Source organism: Protopterus annectens, chromosome 17.part0 (genome assembly GCF_019279795.1).
Source record: "Protopterus annectens isolate FY-2018-M chromosome 17.part0, PAN1.0, whole genome shotgun sequence".
Lineage (NCBI taxonomy): Eukaryota > Metazoa > Chordata > Ceratodontiformes > Protopteridae > Protopterus > Protopterus annectens.
In genome coordinates this window covers 623553483-623576684 of record NC_056751.1, presented here as the reverse complement: position 1 = coordinate 623576684, position 23202 = coordinate 623553483, and the positions used below count along the sequence as shown (strand labels likewise).

General features: G+C 40.2%; 1 protein-coding gene across 1 annotated transcript in view; it reads right to left on the bottom strand.

Annotated features, from left to right (window-relative positions):
* The window catches only part of EPS8L2 (EPS8 like 2), a 1747011-nt gene that overhangs the window by 1301113 nt on the left and 422696 nt on the right, over positions 1-23202 (bottom strand). The window contains exon 2 of the mRNA XM_044059131.1: positions 14263-14425. The gene's annotated coding sequence lies outside the window, so the exon portion shown is untranslated. The remainder of the gene's footprint in view (positions 1-14262; positions 14426-23202) is intronic.

The following is a 23202-nucleotide window of genomic DNA, read 5'->3' as shown; positions in this document are numbered from 1 at the left end:
TCTGGCCTCCAAAATGACATCCTGCACTTCTTTGGAGAGTAGTGTCTGATGTGATGTTAAGGAATTTTCCATGCAGCTAGGCTGAGAGTTTTCAGCTGACTGTGAAGGGTTTTGAAATTGTTCTGCGTCAGCAGTAGAGGTGTTAGAGGCAGGGGCCACGGAGGAGTGTGTGTTAGGCTCCTCAGGAGTGGATACCAGTGTTGCCTCGGCCAGTCTGGAGCAATCAGTATCATCCTCGGCTTGTCTGTTCTTACTTTCAAAAGTACCTTGGGCAGTAGAGGTAGTGGTGGGAATGCATAAACTGACCGAGTTGTCCATGTGAAGGAGAGCGTCCACTTTCCAGGCCTTTGGGTGGAAGGTCCTCGAGCAAAACCTTTTAATTGATGATTTCTGTGGGAGGCAAAAGATCTATATCTGGCCTTCCCACGCTTGAACAATCTCTGTAAATACGTGTGGATGTAGCTGCCATTCGTGAGGATCTGTCATATGCCTGCTCAGAGTGTCTGCCAGTGTGTTTTCCATTCCTGGCAGGTACTGTGCCTGAAGTTCCATTTGTCTTTCCAGAGCTAGGTTCCAAAGAGTCATGGTTAGTCTGCACAAGGGGTATGAATGAGTCCCTCCTTGTTTGTTTATGTACCACATTACTGTGGTGTTGTCTGTTCTTATGAGCAGTTGTCCTGGATGCAGGAATTCTCTGAACGCTGAGATTGCATTTATTACTGCCAGCATTTCTTTTTGATTGATGTGAAGGTGCTTTTCTTTTGGGGCCATCTGCCCTGAATGCACCTGTCCTTCTTGTCGCTCCCCAGGCGTAATCTGAAGCGTCTGTGGTTATGACTTGTGTAGCTTGAGGCTTGCAGAATGGGAGGCCTGTGTTTACTTGGCATGCTTGGGCCCACCATATGAATTCCTTTTGAAGACAGGGAATTATTGGAATCTCCGCCCAAGCTGTGACTGTGTTGAGACCATAGATTTTTAGGTACCATTGAAGTTTCCTCATGTGCAGCTTTAGCATGGGATTAGAAGAATGCAAGATGCCATGAATCCCAGAGCCTGCAGGATTTTCCTTGCAGTAAGCCTGGTACTTTTGCAAGCATTTTGAAGTAATGAGATAGTTGCCCTTGTTTTTCTGGTGTAAGGTAAGCCATCTGGGTGTTTGTGTCCAAGTTGGCACCCAGGAAGGTTATTTTCTGAGATGGTGTTAGCTTTGATTTCTCCTTGTTGATGGTGTATCCCAGAGAAAGCAGTAAGCGTGTCACATATGCCAGGTGTTTCAAGTAAGTGTTTGCTGTCCGCTTGGATCAGGCAGTCGTCCAGATAAGGGTAAATTTGTATCCCTTGAAGTCTGCAGTATGCAATCACTGATGCCAGGCACTTGGTGAATACTCTGGGCGCAGTAGATAAGCCAAAGGGCAATGCAGAGAATTGATAGTGGTTTGAACCTGCAAGAAATCTGAGGTATCTTCTGCAACTTTGTCTGATTGGGACATGCAGGTATGCCTCCTTGAGGTCCAATGTTACCAGCCAAAACCCCTTGCCCAGCATGGGAAGGAGTTGCTGTAATGTGAGCATCTTGAATTTTGGCACGAGAAGAAATGTGTTTAGAATAGATAAGTCCAGTATGGGTCTCCAGTCGCTTCCTTTTCTTGGCACCAGAAAAAGCCTTGAATAAAAACCTTGTGCTTGTTGGTGCGTAGGTACCTTTTGTATAGCCCTCATGTTTAGGAGCTTTGCAATTTGTAGTTGTGCCTCTACCCTTTGATTTTGTGGTAGGTTTGGCATGCCTCTCATTTTTGGAAGAGTGTGAAAATGGAATTTGTAGCCTCTGTTTATTATGTCCAGAATCCATTTGTCTGTTGTGACAATATGCCAATTGTTTGCAAATAGTGTCAGTTTTCCTCCCAAAGGTGCTGCCAGTTGAATTTTGCTTGGCATGGAAATGAGGGAGTCATTGAGTCTGCTTCCTGTACTGCTGTGCACTGTCGTCACCGCCTCTTGGTGCTGGTGATTGCCATTGTCTGCCTCTATAGGACCCTTGGGGTTGTCCTCTGCCCCTTCCGCATCTGTATCTGCCTCTTTGGGGCTTGTCAGTGGTTGGAAAGGACCAGTTTTTTGAAGGCCAATTCCTGCTGAACCGTGGTGGCTGAACCTGTAAGAAAGCTTTGACAGTTTGCATAGACTTTGCTTTTTCTTCCATTTTACGTAATATATCCTCAGCATTAGCACCAAAAGAACATCCTTATGTAAAGGTGCATCCAGAATTTTGCTTTCACCTGGTCTGGCAGATTTTGTTCCCTTAGCCATGCATGTCTGCGAATGACTGATCCGGTGCGGCCGATCTGCTGGAGGCCTCTAGGGCATCATAACCACATTGTAAGGTGTGCTTACCCACTTGTTCAGCACTATGCATCATATCCTGCAACTCTTTTAAATCTGGTTGTTCAGGCTGTGACATTTTGGTCTTTAATTGTGATAACAGGAATTGTTGATATTTAATCATATGAAACTGGCAGTTTAAGGCCCTCATGGCTAGGGTGGCCGAGGTGTAAACCTTCTTACCCCACCTTTCTAGAGATCTAGATTCCCTTTCCAGGAAGTCGATTCTTGGCCGTGGAGGCCTTAATTCCTTTAGGGCCTTGAGAAATAGTTTCAGGGTCTGCATTGTGGCCTTTGTAGAGGAACTGATGAGAATTAGGAACTCTGTAATACCTATCCGGCTTAACTGGTGCAGGAGGCAGAGAATCAGGATTAAGGCAGGCCTCCGAGTAGACATCATCCAATACCTCCAAAACAGGAGGAATAGCCAAAGGTCTATGCTGAGGTAACCAGAGAAATTCCCTAAGCCTTTTCTTGGAGTCTGAAAAGTCTTGGCCTTCCCAGTGGAAGTGCTCTCTCAAAGAGTGTAAGGTTTCCCCAAAGGAAAAATCCTCAGGGGGGGATACAGAAGGAATAGACTGCTCTGCATCCGAATCCTCGAAAGGAGAATAAGAGTGTTCTTCAGCATCAGAATGTTCTGATATAATGGATTCTTGGTCAGAAGTAGGAGAATCCTCCTCTACTCTGGGTCTCTTGTCCGGAGGGGCCTGGGAGCCTCTGATTAGAGTGATAAGGTCCTCAGCCATTTTAAGCATGTGCTTCTTAGGTGTGGGCCCAGGTCTTGGGCCTTGTGTAGCAGGCCTAGTAAGCTGCTTGGCTGTTTTGGATTTAGTGAAGGCCTTGATAGAGAAAGATGATGAAGGCCTAAATACACCATGGGTGGATGTAGATCTATCCACATTGGTAGGCTCGACATAAGCAGGGCTTGGTTGTAGTCTGGGAAAGGGCCGAAGAACCAGCGGTCTCGGTACAGAAGACCCGCCCGGTGTCGTCGGTAGTCAGGGACTGCAAAGGCGTCTCACTGAGAACCGGACCACGTGGAGCTTGGCGTGGTGTCGGTGGAGACCATGTTCTCGACTGGCGGTCCTTTTCTTTGCGTTTCTAGACATAGCGGTAGTCGGAGTATCCGACGACATTTTATAATTAAACGCTTTATCAAAAAATTGCTGGGCGAACTCCTCCCGACGCTTGATAGTGCGTTTATTGTAGGTAGCACAGCGACAGCCCGAGACGCCGTGGTCTGGGCCCAAACAAGGTATGCAAAGGAATGGAAATCCTTATGCGGTATTTGCTTCCCACAAGAAATACAATTATTAACTTTTTCTGACATCGGTCTGAGGCAAGAAAAGATTGTACTTAGCTTTAATGAAGACTTCGGTTCCAAAATTTTTCGTAATTCAGGAGCTGGCCGACCGGCACTTGCGAACTGCTTCAAAAGACTGAAGAAGATGGCGTCGGCTGTGTCTTTTATACTCTAGCCTTCCTGACGTCAGAAGAGTACGCGACAACAACCGGACCAAGACTTTGGAATTCGGCCGACCGAGGGACCGCCTGCCGGCTGAAAACCCATATGTGATTACTGCAGCTGTAATGCACGATGAACATCTGAAACTATTAACTAAAATGCTTGCAGCTATAGAATATAGTAATATTGGTGTTCTTGGAGAAGGGGATTGAGGCTCTGAAAAGAAAAAAAAAGACTAGTCTAATCTCCTGGGAGCAGCTCCGATGTGGTGATGTGTGGGGGTGACTGGAATCAGAATAGGCAAATGCCCACTTAAATAGTTTCCTAAGTTTAGAGTTTTTAGGGATGTTGAGTACAACACGAGTTATTGGGTTACTTAGCTAAGTTGATGGGGAACACAGCACCTACACTATATCATTACTGACTGAGGGTAGGGGTGACCAGTCAATGACTAACAGATTAGTAAAGTAGGGCATTTAGTGCAAAGAAAGAAAAGGCGGTAAACCTATCCATCCAACCGCAACCCCTTTTTCTCCTTTTTTGCACACGTGGTCAGGATGTCACTTTAACAGCGACAATCATTTTTAGCCAGTTCACACTGCTGGGTGGCAAGCTGGGCCATGGTTGCTCTTCCATACTACATATCCACACATATCCACTCATACCTATGGCCAGTTTAGGGTGTCCATTCTACCTACTGCATGTCTATGGAATGCAGGACTAAACCTAAGCACCTGGACAAAATTTACACAAACATGGGGAGGACATGTAGACTCCAAACAGAAGGCACCTTGGCAGGGAATCAAACCAGAGAACCTCTTGCTGTGAGGTGGCAACACTGCCTGCTGCACCACTGTGCCTCCCACATGAGAGGCAAAGTAGCAGAAAAAATGAAGCAATGCTGGGTCAATGACACAGAACAGAAACTCGCTGACAAAAATAGGGGATATTTATACATATATCCTGGAACAGACCGAACAGTAAAAACTAGATACTTTTTGAAATATCACTGACTGCTCACATTGGAAGTATAAAATAAAGAAACTGCAGAATGAAATTACTGTCATTGAAAATTATAAAATGGAATTCACCTGTGAATTTGGTGAGGGGTGTTTGCATGATATCAGGTAAACGCAGGGCACTAATACAGCTTTTTCTCTCAGTGATTTTTGAATAAAGATGTTTTCTCTCTTTGCAATGATTATGTTACATTTTACATTTATGTGTGTCATTTTCAGATTTCTGTGTGCTATGATCAACAGGAAGGAGATCAGGTGACTGTAGTGAAAGTATTTTGAATGAGGATTAACTTAAGAGCTGTTATGTCCAATACTGGATAAAAGCATACAGTAATACTAATGCAGCTGTCAGTATCCATTGTCTTAGAGATTGTTTAACTTGAAAATCTTTGTAAGGCAGATCTATGTATGTATGTATGCATCAATATATACAAATAATGTGTAGATGTAATAAATAAGAAAGACTGGTGGAAAAGTGACATAAACCCCTTTAGGCATGAAAACACATTGAAGGAGATGGAAGAAATAAAGTGCAGAGTAATGGAGCAAGGTGGGAGTGTGCCCCATTTTCCTGAGGGAACCTAAAACCATAGTGATTGTGACTGAAGCTGTTGTAACACCAAATAACCAATCTGAAAACATGGAAAAGACTCAAAGTCTAAATGAGAAACCAGCTGGCATGATTTTGGTAGTGAAAAAAATAATGAAACATTAGTTGAGAATGTAGCTGCAGGTGAAGTGTAGGGCCAGGACAGTGTGGATTAATCATACACCGATTCTACTACTCCAGCCTTAAACTGCTTAACATGAAGGCAGTAGTCACCTAGATAACAGATGTGACAGCAGCCTGTCTGGACTACAGCATGGCTTTCAACACCATACCACAAGGAACACTATTAAACTGATTACGAGACTAGCTTGGTGGTACAGGGCACAAACCATCAATGTAACTAGTTTCCAGTCCATATCTGGAAATTGACTAGTTTTCCAGCACAGGGATAAGTGTAGGAACCTGTCATAATCAACAACTTCATCTCTAATATTGCAGATTCTGATAAGTAGACTGTCGCTCTTTGCTTACAACAAAACACTTTGTTACAGGAATATGCCAACTGATACAAAAAGAGTTGGAACAGGCCTGAGGAACTTTTGGAAACAATCAACTCTCACTAGTTAAAATTTATCACAAAGTCAGACAAGAAAATGCATGTGGGTCAGAAACCCCTTGGAAAGCATTACTAAACTAAGGACAGCAAGAGGAAAATAACGTCGAAGCATCCATGTCAGATGACTGATGGTCAGGAAGGTAATGCAGAAAGATGTGGGGAAGTCGGTGACGACTGGGATACAGAAGAAAAAATAGTGTTGACCCATTCATTCATTGATGTATAGGTTACTGACATGATTCAAGTGGATTTGTTCCATCAATGACACTGGACACATTGAGAGACTAACAAACACAAACTGTAATAAAAATATATATGCAGAACTGCAGGTTGGGTGTATTCTGTTATATAAATTTACACATAAATGTAATTCAAAATATCCTGCACCCATAGTACTTATTTATTTTATTTTATTTTATTTTACATTTGCTTACCGGGATAGTCCGACTGGATACATGTCCATTTTCAGAGGAGGCCCAGGGAGAAAAGCTCCACATAGTCAAACATACAAAAGGTTACACAAGTTAGAAAACAATTAGAATATATAAAAAAAGAGTGTTAATATACCTTATGTACATTGGTTTAGAAGTGTTCCCTAGTAGGGACTCACAGTTCTCATGGACAGACATACAAAGGTTACACAAGAAGTTAGAAAATAATTAGAATATATAAAACAAAGTGGTAATATATCTTATGTACATTGGTTTAGTAATGTTCCCTAGTAGGGACTCACAGTTCTCATGGACAGACACAATTACAAGTAAGATTGGATACATAGCATGGTGATGTAGTTAGATGTTATGATAATTACTGATTATGCTATTGTTTTATAACTTAATCCGGGGTTGGTACATGGGCATAGCCAGTTCAATTTGAGATACTGTTTGAGGTTTTTTTAAGAGACTTTTGGACTGTAGGGTTATATAGTTTGGCAAGGCATTCTAGGGTTTGCCAACAAAGTTGGTAAACAGGAATTCACCAGCTATTAGCTTTGTGGGTTTGGACCAGTAATTTGTCGGCTGACCATAGGGATCTCAGGTTGCTATATGGCTTAATAATATTTATAAGACAGGGGCTATCTTTAGGGTGGTACAGAACTTTGTGCGCTATTAAGAGTTGACTGAATTGAATTATGCTGGGCAGTTCTAGCCATTCTAGTTGTTTCAGGTTCTGGCAGTGATGGGTTCTATAGGTGGAGCCAGTGGTGAATCTGGCAATATGGTTGTAGATATGGGACATCTTACTTAGTTCGGTTTTATTGAGGTTTGAGAGTACAGGTGAGGCATATAAAAGAGTAGAGAGTAGGTGTGATCGGGCGATTTCCTAGCCAGTGGGGTTAAGAGTGTCTTGTTTCTATACAGTGATCCAAGCTTCTTATTTATGGTCTGTACGGCTTTGTTAACCTGTAGGTCAAATTTGAGATTATTGTCTATTATAACCCCTAGAAGTTTAGTGTGTTGATCTGGGGAGATAGTGGTGCCATTGTTAGATGTGACAGAGAATGAAAGTGAGGCAGATCTACTAGTGGGGATTGAAGAGTAGAAGTTTAGTTTTATTAGGGTTCAGTAGTAGGCGTTGGTTGGTGAGCCAGTTCTCAATAGTGTTAAATGTATTTTGGGTTAAGATTTGTAGTTCGGATGGGGAAGTGGCTGAACAGATGAGAGTGAAATCATCTGCATATTGAATACAGGTAGCTTTAGGGATAGCAGTGTGATGAGAAGAGTAGTGTGCCTAGTATGGAGCCTTGAGGGACACCAAGTGTGAGAAGTAGCTGACTGGAGAGTTTGCCTTGCCATAGTACTGCCTGCTGTCTACCAGTTAGGTAGGACTGGAACCACTGGATAGTGTGCGTGTTGAGGGAAATGGATTTTAGAGAAAGAATGAGAAGTTCATGGCTGACCATGTCAAAGGCTTTTGATAGGTCAAGGAAGAGGGTGGAGGTTAGCCTATTGTCATTTCTGTTACTGTTTATGGCATTAGTAAAGGAAAGGAGGGCTGAGGTGGTGCTGTGGTATGGCCTGAAGCAATGCCGGGAGATGGATAGTAAGTTATTCTCTGTAAAGTATTGCATTAGTTGCTTGTGTACACATTTCTCCATTATTTTGTCTAGTGGGGAAAGAATGGCAATGGGTCTATAGCTGGACATGTCTATTGAGCTACCACCTTTATGGAGTGGGATGATGTGGGATATTTTCCAGAGGGAGGGGACAGCATTTTTGGATAAGGTTCTGTTGATAAGAATAGATATGGGATATGCAATGGCATCTGCAGCTATATGTAGGTACTCTACAGGGAGGAGGTCAGCAGCGACGGTGGTAGGTTTTAGTTTTTTTAGGAGAATTTTGATAAAACTAGTGGATATTGGTTGGAGGCTAAACTCGGGGTGATTTGTGGATAAATTAGGCGTGTGGTTTAAGTTTGTGGAGGTTAGGTGATTTGCTAGGGATTGGATTGTTTCGGTGAAAAAGTTATTATAAGCGCTAGCTATGGTCTCTGGGGAACTATGGATATGGTTAGCTGGGGTTGAGGTAGTAGAATGTCCTGGATGAAATAGTTGATTTAAGCCTGCCCAGAACTTTTGGGGGTTGTTTTGGTGTTTTTTCAGGAGATTATGGTAGAAGCTTTTTTTATCCAGTAAAATAGATTTTTTTGTGTCATTCCTGAGTTGACGATATTTTAGATGGTCAAGTGGGGCTTTGGTTGTTCTCCAGCTGGCTCAGGCTCTGTTTCTAGCTTTGATTTTAGATTTGGTCTCTTTTGTGAGCCATGGTGCTGTGTTTGATCTAGATTTTATTGTACGTGCTGGAGCATGGAAATCAAGGATACTTAGGAATTTAGTGTTAAAGTGAGCTACAGCCTATTCTAATGGTAGATTTTTTTAGTTTTGACCAGTCACCTGTTTGTAGTTCGTTTAGGAATATTGCAGTGTCAAGGTTTTTTCTGTTTCTCACTGTTTTATATTTGGTCTGGTGAGGGTTTCCTACCTTATGTTTTATGATATAGGTTAGAAAATGGTCGCTAAGGTTGTCCGGGACAGTGCCAGCAGTATACAGTTGGGGTTGGTTGTTAACTAGGTTCCATTCCACGATACTTTCCCTGTTGGTCGGTTTATTTATCCTAGTGGGAGAGGGTATGGTCTATTTAAACTCAGATAAGTTTATAGGAGTGAGGGGGGGTTCAGAGGAGCAGGGGTGCCAGTTGGTGTTAAAGTCACTAAGAACTATGGTTTCTTGGAGATAAGTAGTGGATACCAGTACAGGATATCCTCTAGGGTATTTAAGTGGTTGCCTTGTGGAATGTATCCACAGACAATGTTACATTTGTACTGGTTAATCTGTAATTTGGTTATGAGGAATTCAGCATTGTTGAATTGGGGTGGTTGAATGGTATCTCTATTAACAGTTAGAGTGTTTTTGTAAAGGACTGCTATCCCACCTCCTTTCCTAGTAGCATGGTCTAACTGGTGTATGTTATATCCTGGGCATAGCATCTCATTGTCGGTAGTACTAGGTTTTAGCCAGGTTTCCATAAGACACATAATGTCTGGGGAGTGGGTTTCTAGGAGGGTGTGTAGGTTGGGAATCTTATTGTTAAGACTTCTAATATTTAGGTGAAATGCTAGTAGGGAATTAGTGGGAGTAAAAAGGGGTAGCTTGACTGTGGGGGTTGTGGTAGGGGAGTGGAAGTTATTGGGTTTGGGTGGGCCAGGGTTGGGATGAATATCCCCGTGTGTTATAAGGTTATAGTGACAGGATATTCTAAGCTTTAGGAGTTTGTTTATTAGTTTTATATAGCCTTTGTCTTTAGGATTGTGTTTTGTGGTTTTACAGAGGTGATATATTATTGAGGGTCGTATATTCGGTTTGCTGGGGATGGCACAGTGTTTTGTGTTATGTGTGTAGTCGTGGGTGTCTGTTTGACCTTGTGGGCACTGAATACCATGATCAAGTATTTGTTCGTAGGCAGTAAGATGGTAAAATAGAAACAGTATTGGCATTAGGGTAATTATTATTTTTTTAGTTGTTTGCATTTTGTTAGGGGGGTGGACCAAATTTGATGGTTGATTGTGCTAACAGGGTGTGGAAGAATGGAAGAGAAGAAAAATGGGTGTGGGGGAGGGCTGTTCAATGATTGGATCTTAGTATGAGGGGAGTGGCTGAGCATTGTTTAAATGTAGGAGTAGTGGGGGCGGGTGGAAATTGGGGGCAGGGAGAGGAGCAGAGTGAGCCCAAGTGCAGCGAGGGTGAGCGAACCAGGACTAACTCTGACTCCAAGTATTTCCCTGGGCTTATGGCATGTTAAGGTAACGTTTTGGCTGTATTTAGATTTGTTTCTTTTTACACCACATTTTTAGGCTATTTTTAATCTATAGATTATACACCTGCAGGATAAATTAATACCTGCAGGGTATAATTTTCTGGGCTATGTGAGGGAGTGCAGGGTGAAATTACTGTTGTAGCAGTTTAACCTGTTTGAGGAAACATGGGGGTGGGGGAAGAGAGAAGGCAGTAGGAGTGGTTAGAGTGGGACCTTGATTGAGTCAAGACACCACACCAGAGGTAAGTTTAATGTAAGGGCCTAAAAACTGCACTCAGCACTTAATGTTATTTATGTTTAGCAGGAAAGACAGACCAACAGTATAGACTTTTGAGGATTTTTACAAGGGTTACTTGTTCAATATCAGACAAGTAAAACTTTGGTACAGGAAATCTATCTTTGTGTAGAAAGCCAGAAAGGTACAAGGTATACCTGTACAAATTACTGTAAAAAACTGTAAAAAATTACTCAAGTAGTAAAACAAACTAAGGGACACAGCAAGTTAGCAAAGCAAGAAATACTTTTTTAAACTGAATGGAAATATAGGAGGCGCATTGATGAATCCTTAACTAAGAAGTTTATATTATTTAGCAGGCAGTTTGGTTAAATGGGGGATGGTATTAATCAGGAGAATTCAGCCCCTGCAGGAACATTTAAACAGCACAAGTTGGTAGAGGTTGTGCTGGGAACACATTGCAGTAAAGTCAGGTTATTCCTTTGCTGAGGGGAAATGGCTGTTCCACATGGCTTTACCCAATAAGATAAATATTTAACCCCAATATGGAATTAGCTCTGGGTAGAAAAAAGTAACTAGAGGATTCACAGTTATAACTTCCTTGTGTTATTTTGATTATAGTCCATGCCCAATGGAATGCTGCAGCTAATACCAGCAGGAAAAGACAAATCTGTAATGTACAGCCACATCTGATGAGCCCTGGACTGCTGTATGTAATTGTGCACAACTTTCACTGTAGGAGTTTTCAAACCAGATGACCTTATGCTACCCTACAGTTAACTAGCCTGACACCAACTGCTTTCATGTGTATGGGTTAGGTTGTGTATGCTTTTATAAAATGAAGACAATCAAATGTTGTTGTTCTTCTTTCGGCTTTTCCCGGTTAGGGGTCGCCACAGCGGAACTCCTGTCCACTAATGATTGGCAGTAGATTTTTACGGTGCCAAGGTGCCAGCATGATGCCCAACCTTCAGTGAAGGCACGCCCTACGCATGTCTTTTGAATGCCACTCGACTGCGGGGAGGACATGCAGACTCCACACAGAAGGAGCTCCAGCTGAGAATTGAACGGGAGAACCTCTTGCTGTGAGGCGACAACGCTACCGCTGCACCACCGCAGCTTACGAAGACAATCAAATGTACAATGCACAATGCCTATATACAAGCAAGAACAACAAGAGGAAAAATTCCAAGAATGATGGAATTGATGGGAAAAAGCTGCATCTCATGTGATGTGAAAGCAGACCAAACAGCATAGACTTCCTGTACCTAGAGACAAGTGAGAGGAGATGGAGACATACAGGCATCTCATGTGAGAGACCAGATTAAACACCATCGAGTTCCTATACCCAGAGACAAGGAAGAGATGGAGACACTCAACCATACCATGTGACACAAGACCAAATGGAACTGTGCAGACTTCCTGTACCCAGAGCCAAGGGACAGGAGATGAAGACATACAACCATCTCATGTGATACAAGACCAGACCAAACAGTGCAGATTTCCTGTATCCAAAGATTCAGTGTTAGTTTTTCTTCCCTTTAAAGGCATTATTAATGCTATACACATGCAGTATATAGCCCTAAAATACTGACAGCTTAGCACATCATATTTTGACCAGGCTTTATTCACCTAAAAATAATAATTACATACCTCAAATATTTTAATATTTTGCCCAAGGAAATGTACTGTTTCTCTTTAAAACAGGAATGGTTTTGAAATATTGTCATTTGGATGATGGTCTGGGGAAAATATAAGGGAAAATCTATTCAACAGACAGACTGCAGCCAAACCACCCCACTCGCAAATTAAATGTGAGGGAAGATGTTGAAGTGGACTGAAAGAATCATGAGATTTAAGTGGTGGGCATTTGCGAACCCCAGAATGCAAGGTTACAGAAGCAGAAGAGTTCTAGGAAAATATATATATTTATTTAAAATTTGTTTAGCGGGAAAGTCTGACTTGGAATGAGCCAGTTTTCAGCAGAGGCCTGGGGAGAAACTATTGACACATGTCTTTGTAACATGGGAAGAGACCGGAGTACCCAGAGGAAACCCACATGAATGGGGAGGACATGCAGACTCTGCATGGAAGACAACCCAGCCAAGAATCAAACTGGAGATCCTTTTGCTGTGAGGTGACAATGCAAACCACTGCACCACTACACCATTCAAATAACAAAGCCTGAATGATCTCCCAGAGAAGGAGGGGCTTTGTAATGGCTGTAGTTTTAATATTCCTTGAAGAGTGCCATTACATCCTACCAAATGTTTTGAGTCCCCTGTTGCACATGGACTTTTTTTTCACACTGCTTCTGAATTCCTAATGCATGGTAAATCACAAGCCATACACCATTTCCTCAGATAAGTATAAAATATAATGTGTAGCAGTCTAACTTCTCATCAAAAGATATAAGTAGCATGTTACAGATAATACCAGTAGTATAACTTGACTGATGACAATCTGTGGTTACTGCAGCTTCCCACCAGTTCTATAATTTTAATATTTCGAAACAGCATAAAAACAACTGGGCATTAAGTCTAAGCTTTGAAAGCTGACCCAGAAATGCTTTGTGGTACATAAATGTAGTCACAGGTTATGCAACTGAAAGATACAGCAATCAAACAAAGGGTTACTGAATTTATGAGATATGTTTACGACCAGTTACAAATGTCTATACTACAGCATTAGTGTTTGTTTGGTATATGACAGAAACTGAATCTACTACTTTACATAAAATGCTTATCCTTCTAAGCTAAGGGAGGACTTTTGACATATTTTGCCATTCTGATACTAGCTTTATGGTGTCTCTCTCCTTACCATCACTAACAAAAACACTCTTCTCCAGCCTGTGTGTGTGTGTGTGTGTGTGTGTATGTGTGTGTGTGTGTGTGTGTGTGTGTGTGTGTGTGTGTGTGTGTGTGTGTGTGTGTGTGTGTGTGTTTAGTACCCCACTCGGCTATTCTCATGTTGACAACAATGTAGGTAACGAAAGCTACAGCCGTTCGACCAATGTAACATAAACAAAATTAAAAACAAACTAGACTGAGCTTATATGAGACTAAGAAATTACTACAGTATTACGGTAACCAGTTGAAATGTCGAGACCTGCTAGAGCAGGTCCCAAAACACAGACAGTGAATGGCAGAAAGAACAGACTTATACTAAGTCCGACATGCTATTTCTCATAATATTCCCTTTTCTCAGAGGTATGGCGATCTTAAAGTTGTTACATATAAGTTTGGGGGAGGGGGCAAATTTCAAGATCCACTTTTCTCTGCATTTTGAGTGTCACAATTTCAATAGGTTGTCCAGCATTATTGTACTTAGTATTGCATCTTTGTTCTTTTTGACTGAGAATGATTTGTCACTGGTTTGTTCCTTACTCCTACAGTACTCTGTTATACCTTTGCATAGCATGACAGCACACAGTTAACTCTTAAAAATATGCAAACTTAGAGCCTCACTTCATGCAGTCTTTACTTACAGCTTCATTTGCTACAACAGTACGACTACAAGGCTACGTACAGACACAGAGGTGCATGTACACTACCTGCTGTTTCACCTCTCAACTCACTTCAAAAAATGACTCACATTCTGCAAGGCCAATTATTCAATACATTGCAGACAGAACATAAAATGTAGCAAAAGTGCAGAAGAATGCAGTTAATCATCTGTTCTTACCTGCAATCAGGGCAGAGAGGTATGTCCTCTTCTCTGCCTGAAATGCCTCCTGATAGACTGCAAAGTAGTCCTCTATAACAAGCCTATTGTCATTTATCCTTCACAGCAATTCATGCACTCTAACCTCCACCTTAGATCTTCAGCTTCTGAAAAAGTGTGTTAGCTGCAAAAAATAAGGAAATAAAAATTGCAACATTACAACACTAGTAGGAGATCAAATACAAATGCAGAACATATAAAATGAATGCATATTTAAGTGAATGTAATGGTGAGAAACCTTGTAAACAAACAGGAATTTTACTTTTGTTTCTTCCCTCCATTCTAGATAGATCAGTTAACTGTCAGCCGCCCTTCCACCCACTTCCTCCTTCCTGATCTGCTCACTCTCAGTGGTGGGCAGGGGTGGCTCGTGCTATTGGACTGCAGGACTGCAGCCCCCCAGCTGTAAAAAAAGAAAAAAACAAAATAAAAAAAACAAGAAAAGAAAAACAAAAATAAAAATTATAGTGAGTCCCAAACTCCATGCATGCGTGCTCAGAACTCCACATATGCCTGCAGGAATCTGGACTGCTGTTTAACCAGTCCAGATTAGGAAGAAGGCATCAGACTAGAGAGATGCCCAGATGTCTATGTGGTTACAACTGCATAGACTGGAAGGGGATCAGACTGCAACATCTGCAGGCTGGATAGCTTCTCACGGGAAGGACTTGTATTCTTAGGCTGCTCTCGCATGGGGGCTGGGACTTTGAAGCTACGTCTGTTGCACAGAAAGAACTTGTATTTGAAATAGCTGGGACTTGCTGGAATCAAACAAAACTGGAACTTTGAAGCTGCTGCAGGAACGGACTCCAAACCCAGGTACTGTGTGTGTGTGTGTGTGTGTGTGTGTGTGTGTGTGTGTGTGTGTGTGTGTGTGTGTGTGTGTGTGTGTGTGTGTGTGTATGTGTAATGCCCCAGTTAAATATACCTGGTAGCTAGACAGAAACTCAGGAGATATATCTGGTGGCTAGAGAATAACTCAGGCTCAAACCCTGTACCTTGGTTGTAGGTAGCAAGAGCCTGAATTCCCTACCCACCACCATTTGTGAAAACTATTCCGATTTTTGCCTCATCATTTTGTTATGATCTGTTTCTCATAAAATCTGTGTTTTCTGGATTTTGAATTCACTAAATAATGACAGGCATTTGAATTTCAGACTTCATATTCTTCAGAAAGTACATGGTAACAAGAAAAAAAATTTTCTAGCAATTTTCTAAGTTTATAAGATCAATATTTGAAATTTGTCCTTATTTTTGAGGCTGTATTCCCCCATTAATGGTTTTGTCCAGGTTTTTTGTGCTAAGAGGTTGAGAGCTATGGTGAGAACTGGACTCACTAAATGATAGCCATTTAAGTTCCAGTCTTTCAGTCTTTCAAGAAACAGCTGATTTGGAATAGTGGTATGTTGCTCTGACAGGGTCCTGCGTTCAAGAGTTGGCAGTGAAATGCATGGAGGTAGCACAGCATTTTATTCTAGCAACTTTCCAAGATTACACAAGCAATGTTTAAAATGTGTCCCTGGTTTTTGGCCTTTTGTCCCTCTCCCCCCAATAAATTTTGGCTTTTTCCAGATTTCTTGTGCTACAAAGTTGACATACAGTTGAGTGTCAAGTGGATTTTATAAGAGGTGAGAGCTGCAGGGGAAGAAAAGTTTAGCGTTGCTTATGCTGAGTCTGCTTGCATTGTTAATAGCACAAAAGGTAGTATACTTGCTTTTCATGCAGAAGGCTGTGGGTTCTACTCTCACAATATGTAGATGCATTGCTGATACCGTACTGTATTGTACTTTTAAAGGGTGGATGCTGCAGTCCTGAGAATTTCCTCTTTGGCGAAGATACCCAGTAACTATGAACCTGTTATCAGTTTGCCATCCATTCCCTATTGCAATATTACTAGCTTATTTTTTTAATGCAATACAGGCAATTTATTCCTCAAGGGCAACAGGCACTTTATTTGTAGATGAAACAATGAAATATAAAGTTGTTTGCTAGCAGCAACCTCTTCATTAGTTACAGATCCCTTTAATGTGAAATTATTTAGATGACTTTTACTTCTGAAAAGATTGTGCATATTTACTGATACTGGTGGATTGTAGATGTTTGAGTAGACTTTTATGATGGAAATGTTCTGAATTGGGCAGTTTTGTCATTATTGGTGCATGCATTTTGTTTCATTGTTTACTGGAAAAATGTTCAAAAGAATAAATTTAAAATGCCATCTAACAACTGTACTGTATTATACAAGGAATATAATTTAATACAGCCAGGAAGGTGTATCAAAAAACACATGTATGTTTCATGTGGAAGGGGCCTATGATTTGAAAATAGACCAAAGTTAATCTTTATCTGCCACTGGCCAGATGAATTTCCTTTGAATGTGGATTTCAATGCTGTTTCCATGAATGTGAGTTTCAAGGGCTGAGAAGTTTTAATGTTAAGTCTATTTTCATTGTGAGACTGCATTGCTTTGTTTAGCAGATGTCTATTAGTGTTTGTGCTGTAAAATGTAAAATAAAACTTTTAAATGAAATCCAAATCATCGTAGAAGTAAAGGGTTACAGTGTTTATGGTAAATGGAGCTAAATAGCCAAGTAATGGGACATTGGAATGGCTGCAGGGAGGAGGCCCATTCAACCATGATTTTGTGAGGGGGGAAGGGTGGCAAACTCAAAGACAGCCCCGGCTGAATATACCGCTCAACTGTCCAGATTTTCACAGAATGAATAGATTTTTGCTTCTTATTTTTGGTTTGTTCTTCGTAAAATTTGTGGTTTTCTGGCAAATCATTTAGGAATGAAGTCACTAAATAATGACAGACATTGAGTTTCAGACTTCATACCCTTCAGAAAATTCGTACTAATGCAAATCCTACTATTCTATTATCTTTCTAAGTTTATAAGAGCAATGTTTAAAAATCGTCCTTATTTTTGGGCCTTTGTCCCACTTCTGTTTATGGCTTTGTCCAGATTTCTTGCTCTGAGGTTGAGAGGTGTGACAAATGTGTCAGGGCCATCACCATCAGCCAGAGACATTTCAAATTGTGACATACTTGTTGCACCCCACTCCCTCATGTAGTGACTCTGGATGTGTCCAAGCAAGACAAGGAGTAGTTATGCAGTGTAAGTATGCAGAGTATCCCCCATCCAAGGTAGACACAACTACTACAGATCGATGAAGGCTTTAACAAAAACATACTGTATAAATAGAGGGTTTAGGTTTTTTATTTGTTTGCCTGAATAAAGTTGGAATTATCCTTATATCAGTGGCTGAGTTTGTTTCCTGGGTGCCTTGAACCATTCCACAGCTCACTTCAGCAGCTCCTGCACTGCTTCCAGTCAGGAGGCTGCAACTGTTTGGGTTTCTTATACTGCTTAAAGCTAAGAAATGGTACAATTAAAATAAGTAAGAAAACACAGCATAGTTTAAAAGCATATATGCATAGATATACATACATACATACATACATATACACACACACACACACACACACACACACACACACACACACACACACACACACACACACACATATGCATATGTTTGCTATTGCCAATTTTCCTCTTCCTCTTCCTGGAAGGGATAAGCAATATTACCCCCTCTGCTGAGCATCTGACTCAGCTAAGCTGTCTTGGCTTTTCTTGCAACTTCAGTAATTATTTGTCAGTCAGTTTACCTGCCTTAGCCTTAAAAGAATAAGGAAAAATAATTGTTAATGTGCATGTGTAGTTGGCATCAGGATCTGTACAGTTAGCTTCATTTTCTGATCACCTATTTTCTGATTTTGCTGCTTGCAGCTTAGTATAGAAGAACAATGTTACAAGAACCTTTACTTAGTAGACACTAAGATTTAAGGGCCACTTTAATGGCAGCTCATATCACTGAAAAGTGGAGAGGGCATTCTGCAGAAAGGTAAATGGTGTAATCTGCATGTCATCTACTGCTGTCATAGCTTAACAACTTCCTGTCTTGAAAAACTAGTCTTTTAACCCCCTTCAACCCTTAACTTAAATGGATGAAAATGCCTTAAAAAGAGTCTGAATCATGGAATAAACCAGGGTTTTAAAGGGCAATTTGATGATCTGCTGGATGCAATTTAAGCATACAGAGGCTCAGATCCTAGTAGACCAGAAAGAGCATCGCTGATAGAGTAGTGAACCATTCAGTTTAGTCCTAGACTTTAACATTCCCAGGGAAAGTGATTACCTATATTTTACTAATAGAATGAACAGTCACTGTCATGTCAATTAAAATCTAGAAGGTGACTCATTTTGTAATTATTAGACAACCAATTAAATGACTTTATGTACTTATCAAGTTACTTTTACAGTGATCCATCCCAAAATTAAGCTATTCTATTCAATACATTACATGGAACTGTAAAAATGAAGACCTCTAGATGAAACAGCAAACAGCAAATGGAAACAGGAATCTCAAAATGCCTTGGAATTGTTCCCAGGCACTGGTTGATATTGAACAGAGAGCCAATTCTCCATACTAATGTCTTGTCAGCTATATCTGTGCAGCAAATACCACTGCTTTGGATGATGCCATCAGGTCCAAGGTGAGAGGGCAGGCTGGTGGTTACTAAGGACATCTTTTTCAGAAACTTGACACAAAACTCTGAGGAAACTAATCTTAACCAATATCATTCAAAATACTTATCGATGAAATAAAATAATTTATTTATTAAATTTACATTTGTTTACCTGGAAAGTCCGACTGGACACATGTCCTTTTTCAGCGGAGGACAGGGGAGCAAAGGTTCACATAACATACAATGTAGACAAAATACAAGATAATTATAGGAAATACAGGGTGCATACATTTTGAATACATCAAGAAGATAAAATATAGAAACTACATGATGCATACAGATTAACATAGCTAAAGAAGATGCAAATTTTACAGTCATTTTAATGTAGCTCAGTATATACACAGTCAGTTAGTTCATCAAAAGCCTGTGATTCTTAGTAAGGTTAATTAGTAATAACAGGACAAACACAACAGTGGGTAGCCGTAAATCCAGAACCTCCAAAAGTATAACTTCAAAAATAAAAAAACAAGATGCCGGAAACACAGCAAAACTGTTAGTTTATTAAGCATCCATAACACTTTTGCCAACAGGGTTTATCAGGCAATGTTAAACTTACAAATCAAACTTGTATTTAAAACTCGAAAAGGTCACATTTAAAAAAACAATTAAATAATCAGACAATTAAACTTGATCATGCAGATATCTGAGAAATGGCTTTAAAGTGAAAGCACCATTCAAAGCAGGGAGTATTTGTGGTCTCATTCTCAATATCCAACAATCGTCTTCATTTTCAGTCAATAATTTAATATCACCACCCCATAATGCATACAGATTACTTTCAATATGAAAAACTTAAAACTATGAGCATCACCTTTGTCCAAAACAGGTTTATATAAAGCATTAGTTAAAACCTTCCATCTTATTTTGGTTTTACTGTGTTTCCAGCATTTTGTTTTTTATTATTAATTAGTAATAATGTCATTCTTTGAAGTCCTGTACACTTGAGTTGGAACATAAGAACATTACTTAAAGTCTTATTTATTTTAGTTATTTATTTAAGTTATTTGTTTTCTAGGGTAGTAGAGCACTAATCTCAATGAACCTTTTTCAGACTCAGACCAGGAGCTGTTGTGTCTGGTTAAGTGCTCAGAGTCACACACTTAGGCAATGGGGGCTGAGGGAATGAAACCTTGCACCACTGGAGGTCATGCCAGGAAGGTGTTTTTCAACCTTAACAGTCTCAGTCAGCAAGTAGAAAAATAAATAAGTCCAGTCTCTTTTGGGACAGCCAGAACAAATACAGTTTCATGTGTAGATGCATACAAGCAACAGTTTCAGTCTTTCAAACCATTTGTACTCTCAGTTCATAACTTAGAATGGTTTTCAGCACTCAGCCATATGCATGTCCCCTGCTATTTCAGATATTGTCAGTGGCAGGTACATGTTTTTGGTTCATCTCTGTCTATCTGTCTGTCTGACTGTGAAAGCAACACCTCCATCTTCAGGCCAATTTAGATGCCAAACAGTGAAAAAAAATTCCTACAGATTATGACATGAACTGCAACTGGGGAAATGCTGAATGTTACAGTCTCCAGCAACACAGTCTGGTCTACTGGTCTACACTCCCAGTCCAGCATCAGGATATTGATGTGCTGGAAAGACACACTTACTGCATTGGAAAGCAAAGAAAGCAACTGTTCAGATAAAATGCAAAACTGCGGTGCCGTCTGTCTTTAATGCTTGTAGATGAGGAGACGTATCCACTGTCTTGGTCAAATTTCCACTATTCATAACAAACACAAATCCAGATTCTTTTTCAAGATCAGTACAATGTGTTCAGTCAGATGTATGCATAAATGTATAATACAACGAAATAATAAATGAACACAACTAGTAAAGCTGGTAACTGCAACAAGTACAATTTAAGTGCATTTCTACTACACAGTTAGCAGTGGGTAAGGGTAATTCCACTGATGTTTTAATGTCATTCAAGCCTGACTGACCTTATCAACTAATTGTATCTTTTATATAGTAGAAAATAAGTGTAGATCGTTACAAAAGTTGATGGGTACACACCAGGGTAGCTGAGATTAACTGTGGACACGTGGGCAGACGTCCACAGAACAAGAGGCACTTAAAGAGAAGGATGAATAGGCATGATTAGTACTGTCATTTGTAGCAGCAAAAAAAAAAATCTGCATTCATTAAAAGGACAAAGTTTCTTTTTTCCCCTGCATTTGGCCATATGCCTATAGTATGACATGCAATGCCAGTTCAGCACTGGGGAGTTGGGTCTTAGCCTTTGTGGCATCATGGCATCAAAGTTGCTACAATGCTATTTAGTTTAGAATTTTTTTAATTTGGAAAGTAGCATTTAGAGTTCTTAGTGTGCTCTCTGCTTTCATGTTTATATACCATCTGATGTCACTGATTTATTGTTTCTTAATTCTCTTAAAAATTCTGATAACTAATAATTCTCTACCTTTTTTCTAACTATTTCTTTCTTCCTGTATTACTGATACACTTACAACACATTGCCTGCTAGTAATATTTTTATGTTTGAAACTGTTTTTTGCTGTTTTCTCAAGTGGGAGATGAGAAAGTTGCACTGTTCTAAGCATTTACTTGTTATTAGCTGGCTAGGAGAGCCTTAACTAACCACTCAAGCATGTAGTACACTTCCCCGATCTGGTGTACTCCCCCATCTCTAAGTTGAGGAGTAAAAACAGGAACAAAAAAAAAACTACGCGCTCTCTGATGAGTTGAGGACCACAAAAAAATTCTGATTTCAGGACAAAAAAAAGCTCCTCTTGTAACTGCAGCAAATGCTTACTACAAATTAAATAAGCAGCTTGCTACAGTTAGCATACCACAAACTGCTTCAGCCCTTCAACTGTGACTGCAAATACAGTATGTGCATTCATTTCTGAATGCCAGTACTGCAATACCAGCCCATCTGCAACTGCCAAACATACCTTCCCAAAATCTTGTGCCTGGGGAAATCATCCCCTTCACCCTGCCATCCCTCCCCAGTTATGCTTTGGCTGGTAAGCAGTTTAAATTTCTATTGGTTGGTTGTTTGTTCTGTCAAAAAGCTGAGTACCAACATGTGAAAAAAAAAAGATTGAAAACACAAGAGAAGAGCAAGTCTCAAAGATCGCTCTTCTCCTTAAAAGTTTTTTTTGCAAAGGGGGACAAAACCCCCATCACCCCCCCCATGAGGGGGGTAAGTCCCCACACCCCCTGAATTAATATATACCAACTCTGAGATTGCCACACTTTGGAGAGAAGGGAATATTCTGAAAAAAGGCATCTTGGACTTAATATATGTAAGTCCAATCTTTCAGCCATTCAGTCTCTGTACTTCAGGACTAGTTCTAGCAGGTCCAATCATTTCAAATGGATACCTATTTTTTTATTTCATTAGATGTACTTTATGACTTATGTTCAGGTAATGTAGTAATATTTGATTTTTCATGGTTTTAATGCTGCAAAGTGTGTTTAATTTGTGCCATAGTCCTAATTCCTGACATTTCTTTTTACTTCTATTTTTATGTAAAACTTAGTAATGCATTTAAGATGGAGCATGAACATTTCTGGTGTTTGATGTTGTTTATATTGATGCAGAGTTTGTGTTGTTTGTTTGTGGAATATTTCAGTGTTTGAAAGCTTTCCCTGATAAATGAATGTCCAAGATTTTGCATTTTTTTTTTGCATTTTGATATCTGTGAAGGAGAACGGATCTATGAGTGAGTGTGATGTCTAGGTGACCAGCACTGTTTTTTCCTTTGCGAAGAAGAAATCTGATGCACAGGTACCTAACAATTTAACTGGTTAGTTTTCCTTACCCATTTGGGATATATGTATATATATATATATATATATATATATATATATATGTATATATATATATATATATATATATATATATATATATATATATATATATATCTTCTTCTTTCGGCTTTTAGGGGTCGCTACAGCGGATCATCTGTCTGCTCATGATTGGCAGTGGAGTTTTACAGTGTCGAGTTGCCAGCCCAGCGCCCAACCTTCCACAGAAGGCACACACATGCACACACTCACACCTATGGCCAATTTAGAGTGTCCAATCCACTTACTGCATGTCTTTTGGGATGTGGGAGGAAACCGGAGCACCCGGAGGAAACCCACGCGACCACAGGGATGACATGCAGACTCCGCACAGAAGGCACCCCAGCTGAAAATCGAACCAGAGAACCTTTTGCTGTGAGGCGACAATGCTAACCGCTGCACCACCCCTAGATATATATATATATATATATATATATATATATATACATATATATATATACATATATATATAAATATATATATATATATATATA